A 7406-nucleotide genomic window follows, 5' to 3' on the forward strand; every position below is an offset into this window, starting at 1 on the left:
TTAGGACATTATTAATAAATTTAAATATCTGTGATGCAAATAGTTGGGGAAAGGGTTAAAATTTGCTTATTCACAGTTTCTAGGTAGCTAGAAATGACCTCCGGGGTCATTTCCGGCTACCATTTTGCTGAAAGGAACCACTTTGTGGCTCTTTTGGTTAAAAAAACCACACCATGATTATTCATGGAAAATCATTGAAATTGGGGGGTTGGGGACCGCCCAACTTGCTGGACAGGTGGAGACCTGCAGAGCATGGTATGGCATTCCATATTTCTTCCATTTTAAAACCATTTTTGCCAATTTCCCCCATATTTTTATACTGCCTAAAACTTACGTCTTTTTTAACCTCCAGGAACATAACCACCCCAGTTTGCTTTGCCTCAAGGACTCATTATCCATAGTTCCATTATCCACAGTTGTAGCTGCAAATGGAACCACTGTAGATAATGAGGGCCATCTGTATTTCTTCCACTATATGCACCACTGTGGAGGGGAGACTAGTTTTGAACTGTGGAGAAGGGGTTCTGCCCCCACCCCATGCCTCATGGAATTCTGTGATCCAGAGGTTACTGGTGTTTGAAAGGTTCTGTTGTGGTTTTCCTCACCCTTGAAAATGGAAAGAAAATGCACCATTTGTCCCATAGGATTCTGTGATCTAGTCAGAGGAAGGCTGGAGTTTGAACTGTGTGGAAAAAGGGGTGTATGAGTTGTATTTATTCTCAAATTATCCTGTTTTTAGCAAATCATGATTATTAGCTTAACCTGCGCAGAGCATCTGCACACTAGATTGCTCCCCTCATTCTGTGCCACAGTCCCCCTCACCTCAGAGATCTCTCCACCCTCACCTGATCCACACTCCTCCTCCTCCATCCTCACCCTTCTTGGTCACATTTATATATATAAATATTATATCAATTAGCATATGTAAATTTTATGCAGTTTTTAAATGCAAAATGGAGACCTTTTAGATTTTTTTTGTGTGAACATCACCAACTATTTCCACTTTTTGGGTGACAGCTTTTGACTATTTTCATCACCTATTTTCATCACCAATTTTCGCAACCCTACCCACAGCACCACTAAGTCCTTTGTTCTCAAAGGCTGTGGAAGCTGGGTCTGGAGCCATGTTCTGATAAGGTTTCATTGAAGGGATGTCAAACAAGATATAAGGAAGCAGAATGCTAACCCCTGATAACCCCTGGTGATTCTATTTATATTTAGCAAGGGGAGCGCAAATGGCCCTATTCAATCCTAGCATGACATTACTCCAGTGGCTGTTGCTGGCATCTGCCTTGTGTTTCTTCATAGAATGTGAGCCCTTTGTGGCTCCAGGAACCAACTTCTACTCATTATTTTCTATGCAAACTACTTTGAGAAAGTTTTCGTTGAAAAGCAGCACATAAATAATGGTGTTAGCAGTAGCAGCAGCAGTAATAGTAGGGAAAGCATTTGGAGGAATGGCAGGCAACATGATCCTCTTACTTGCAGTCAGTGGCATGTTAGCACAGCATGGCTGCTAATTCTCTACAGGAACTAGGAAGGAATTTTCCATGGCAAGCTATGTTTGGTTAGGACGCTGCCATGTATTTGCTTTTCTTGTTTGCCATGAGATTGGAAAGGGCTCTGTCATGCACAATCATAGGTTTAGTTGGACTTTTTATTATTCTCCTGTGTATTTGACTGTGCAGTTACTGAGTCTGGTCTAAACACCCATGTACCAAATCCAATGTCCCCAGGGTAGCTTCTCAAAGCCAGGCTAGGTGCCTGTTCCCACAGTTGTCACATGCTTGAGGCCAAGGACCTTATTTCAGCACCCTGCTTGATGGGTAGCACATATAATGTATAGTCTGTCTGCTAAGTGTATCCACAGAGCAAAAATGGTGCAAAATGGAGGATAACACCAGTCAGTGCTGCCTTTAGTGCCCCTGCTTTCCAGTTGCTGGACCAGTATGGCTATCCCAGTGCCCCAATGCCCCTTAAAAAGTCACTGCCAGAATTTAATGGAGTACTCATTCCTCCTTTCCCCGCCACCATAAGAATCAACCTGATGTCAAAGTGCCAGTTGCAATAGCATATACAGAGCTTAAAACATAAAGAAGAACACACAGAATTGATATGAGGAAGGCAACAACAAAAAGCAAAACAAGTCTTGGTGACCATGCTAGTTAGGTAAAGCCCAGTGACCATGCATAATCAAGTGGCCTGCCAGATAATTAGGCGCTTCACATGATCGGTGTGAAGCACCTGAGGGGATTCTGTGGGGAGAGTGGATTTAGCCTGCTCTCTCTGCAGATGAGCAGCTGCTCATAGCTGGGCGGCCAGATCGGCTGCCCACATGACTGCTGGCTCTGTCACAGAGCTGACAGGGGCAGCGGGGATCGGGGGCCGTGCGGCCACCAGAAGTTCCAGGGTGCCTCATGTGAGCACACAGGGCATCCTAGAGAAACCTCTGATCCTAGGAGGCTGCTTGCAGCCTCCAGCAGGGGTCTCCTCATGTGTCGTCATGGTGCGGAGCCGTGCTGTGGTGGCACATGACCAGGAAACATGGGTTAGCGGAGTCCTCACTCCGCTAACCTGGGCTAAGGGGAGAGCTACTTTGTCGGGCTAGGTGGCAGGGAACCACCAGGCTCACCCGCGAGCCTGCTGGTTCTCACGATGGGGAAAAACCGGGCTCAGCTTCTTTAGCCCAGTTCTTCCCCATCGTGAGAATAGCCTCAATGCTTTCCTTCACCTTCAACCAGAAGCTAACCTTGGTCTATAAGAACAGCACCAGACCTTCTTGCAGGACAACTCTCTGTCAATCAGGTCTGAGACAAAGCAGAGACAAGAACTGAGCACAGCCTATCAGACATGTATGGTGGCCTTTTCCAGAGTCAGTTTCTTTACTTCTGATTGGGCATGAGATTGAAAACTGTTATTATTGTAACTGTAATACAGCAAGGTGGATGGTTTCAGTTACAAGAGCAATGAATGAACTACTGAGAGACCTTAAAGGCCAAGTTGAAGACAGATCATCCTGGAGAGAATCTATCTATGTGGCCGCTAAGAGTTGACACCAACTTGACGGCACTTAATCAATCAATCAATCAATCAATACAATAAGTATTACTGTTATATATACTTATAAAAGTAAAATAATACTGTTATGGTAATAGGTAGGCTATTGGATAAAGGGCCATCTTACTTCTATCTGCTATGCACAACAGGGGGTGGGGAAATATGAATTAAAACCATAGCATTCTCTGAACCATTGATAACTAAGAATCTGCATGAGCTGGTTCGGAGCTTCCTTTGGGGAGCACTGAACCGACTCATGTGTCTGCAGCCAAACTGGTCCAGTGGGGCAAAACTGGTTCCTTTGAGAAGCAGGGAAGCTCCAGGTCCTTACCTGCACCGCTTCTTGCACCAACCCCCACGCCTGCACAAGCTGTTCATGCACATTCCTATTTATAACATCAGCAGAACTTGTGTTCCACCCAGCCAAATATAGCCTGTAACAGTTATGTTTGATATCGCCCTCCAGGACCATTTTCAAGTCCCAAGTAGGCAGCAGAAAAAGGAATGCAAATGCTAGATCACAATACATCCCTGGTAGGTTTGTTCTTGGTGAGTCACAATTTGCATTTATAGTCTACTTCAAAACACCAAATACTGTTTTTTTAAAAAGAGAGTCAAAAATAGTGTTTCATATGTTTCTTAACACCTGTTAGTAGATAAGTGGGATTTTAGACTGTTTAGAAAAATGTGTAGTATATGTAAATGAAAATATGTTGATGTGTAGGGATGTGCAAATTGATTCAGGTACAAATTGATTTGTACCCGAATCTAGCTGATTTGGGGATTTGGAGACAAAACAAATCACCCCTGTGTTCCATTGGCTAGATTCGGGTACAAATTGAATCACGCCTGATCTGATTCAAATAGATTCAAGATTTGGATCCCTCCTATTAATTTCCCCAGATTCCCAGCTTTCATTAAAAAAAAAAAAAAAAGCTAACCTCTAGTCCTTGTAGAAGTGGAGTTATGGAGCAAAATGTGTGGTCGCTATTTTTCAAGTGTTTGGATTCTTTGGTGAATAATAAATTTTCCTCAATGAATCCCTATGAGGATTCATTACACACCTTCATTTCTTCTATACATTTTGCCTGTCTTTTTGACAGTGCCAACTACACTACACTTCCACTTGCAAGGTGGTGGGGTACTACTCAGTTTATGTTCTAGGAATTTGTCCAAGTGTTTAGGCTCTTTGATGTCTAATAACCTTTCCTCATAATGAATCCCTATGAGGATTCTTTACACACAAAAGAGTCTAACCACCTCAAAAATTCCTAAAATACAAACTGAGTACCCAGTGGCTTGTGGGTTGTGGGGTAGTTGCAACATGGGATGCCACTAATTCCCCACCCCAACCTGCAAAGTGGGGTCAAAATGAACATAGTGGGGTCAAAATGAACATAAGGTGTGTAATGAAGACACCAAAGAATCTAAACACTTCAAAAATACCTTAAAAATAAACTGAGTACCCCAGTGTGTGTGTGTGTGTGTGTGTGTGTCTGTAACTGGCACATGGCAGTTGACAGTTGGCACTGTCCAATGACAGTCAAAATGAAAAGAAACAAAGACGTATAATGAATCCTCATAGGGATTCATTATGAAGAAAAGTTATTAGACACCAAAGAATCTAAACATTTCAATATTCCTAAAAATTAAAATAAGCATCCCACTGCCTTGCAGGTGGGGTGGGGGGTGTAGTTGGCACATGGTGGTTGACAATTGGCACTGTCCAGTGACAGTCAAAATGAACAGAAGAAATGAAGGTGTGCAATGAATCCTCATAGGGATTCATTATGAGGAAAAGTTATTATTCACAAGAATACAAACACTTGAAAAATAGTGACTGCTCATTTTGCTCCCTAACTCCACTTCTACAAGGGCTAGAGCTTAGCTTTGAAAGAAAGAAAGAAAGAAAGAAAGAAAGAAAGAAAGAAAGAAAGAAAGAAAGAAAGAAAGAAAGAAAGAAAGAAAGGTGGGGATCCATGTTAGGGTTAGGATATGGCAACTTCAAATCCCAATTGTTTCCTTTGGCAGAATTGTTCAAAATCAGTAAAATCTTAAAAGAAATTCATTGAAAATCAACCAAGTGTCCCTCTGCCTTGAAATTTGTGTGGTACATCACATGCATGGGGACCTACCCACCAAATTTGGTGCCCCTAGGACCAATAATGTATTTTTCAGAGAGAGAGAGCATTTCAGTGACATGCAACATATGATGTAATGTATTTATGAGTTATTCAAAGAACTGAAAAGCTCTGAAAAAAATATATAGAAATGTCAAGCAAATTCAGTATTGATGGATATCAATAGGGATGTACACAAATCAATTTTTTTGATTCAATTTGTGCGCAAAACAAATCACCCCTCATTTGTTTTGTATCTAAATCTATCCCCTTCAAATCACCCCAGATTCAATTTGTATTTCCTTTGTTTTGATTCAGATTTGGACCAATTCAGACCACTTAAATCAGAGGTTTCTCTAGAGGTTTCTCTCTTTTTTACCTTTTTGTTCTTTGAATTTTAAAAGCCTCTCTGAATGGATTTTTGACTCAGAAGAAAGGGGGTTGGAAGGGGGGTCTCACTCTGGTGCACACACATGCTTCAGGAGCTTAACTGCTGTTAGTTTTTTCACCATGTGTAAGCTCACACATGGAAGGTCTTTTTATTTTTCCAATAGCAGAGTAAAGAGAGTTTCCTTGGGATTCCACCCAAGCCAGGAGAGGGTCAAACTGTTGATAATTGGATGGTGGTAGCAGCCTTAGGTCCTACCAACATTACAGAAAAGTTTTGGGAGAAGCCTTTGCTCAGAGAGCATAGAAGGGATGATTCAGCATTTTTTCCCCGCTCACGTGGGCTTGCTTTGAGACAAAGGCTTGGTAATCCACTACACATGTTAAAATTATAACTTTAATTACCCTGTGTGGAGGGTTGAGCTAACTGCCCCCGTTCCCCTTTTGTGTTGCGTTGTAAAATGGTTGCATGGGGGGAAGGTTAATTTTCTTACTGGCTTTTTCTGTACAAAGGTCAAGATTATTTTTCTTTCTTTGGTTGTATGTACAAAGATTAAAATGTACAATGTTTAAATTTCCACGACAAACCCCTCCCCCCTAAAAGGGAAGATCAGAAGTTAATTGGGAAGTTGTTGCCAGAAACTAACAGTTAAAGTAGAAGAAATGCCAAACAAAACCTACCCTCATTATTAGATATTTGACTGTTGGGGGAAAGAATTGTGGGAGATAAATAGGCAACGTTTAAAGAGAGCAGGCAGACATATTGCCAAAAACAGTGTTGGAAGAAGTAATAGAAGTGCTGGAAAAGAAATAGTTGACTGAGGGAGCAGCTGGTAAGATTGACTATTAAGGTACAGTTCAGAATAGGATAAGTGGATGTACTTATCCCATTTTATTTGGGTTTTTCCCCTATGGCTATTGTAATTAATAACAGAAATATTTCAAAAGCTATTGCTAAAATTTAATTATGCTTTTAAAAAACTTTTCTTCAAATAAAATTATATCTTTTATTTAGATCACTTATGGTCTCTATATTGAATTCCCCACTCCAGGCTTATTTGTCACAGCACATTACCTAAGTTGGATATGAGACAGAGGTGTGATGAGACGTTTAGTGGAGACAACCAGGAAATAAAGATTTCCACTTGGTTGTAGCGGTAAATACTATTTAATCACAGGACTGGTTAATACCAGGCTATCACACCATGCCATGAAAAAGTCAAGACTTAGTACTGTCTTAGATATTAGTCTCCAATGTCAGAATGGGCCCGGGTAGGCTGAGCCTACCCACCACTTTTCTGTGGCGACAATTTCAACCACAATTTGAAACTTGTACCCATATCTATTTTTATGTCTGTCTGTCTGCCTGCCTGTTTCTTTATTACAAATCTACTCTTGTCAGTTATCATTGGCACTCTGTGCTGCCAAGAAGACACTCTGATAAGCCTCAAAATCTCCATGAATTCAAAAGGAGAACTTAGCCTCTTCACCCATTTCTAAAATATTCAACTGCTAGTAGATGAGGGCCTGATTTGAGTGGGCAAATTAATTTTGCATAGATTAAAAAGTTCACAACGTTAAATATATGTAATATAATTTTTTATTAAGGTGCTTGCAAAAGGGAAGTAAAAAAAATTGTAGGATTTCAACTGCAAACATTATTCATTTTAATTTATAATGACCATATATTTTAAAATGAGAAATATCCTGCTTTTTTTGAACATTATGTTGTTTTGGAATAATTTGATTCCAAATTTATCTGATTATTAAATGTTAAAAATCTGTTGAGAACCATATAGTAAAAATATGATTATTAATAAAGAATTGTGGCAACCCCCCAAA

This window comes from Hemicordylus capensis, chromosome 3 (assembly GCF_027244095.1).
Source record: "Hemicordylus capensis ecotype Gifberg chromosome 3, rHemCap1.1.pri, whole genome shotgun sequence".
Lineage (NCBI taxonomy): Eukaryota > Metazoa > Chordata > Lepidosauria > Squamata > Cordylidae > Hemicordylus > Hemicordylus capensis.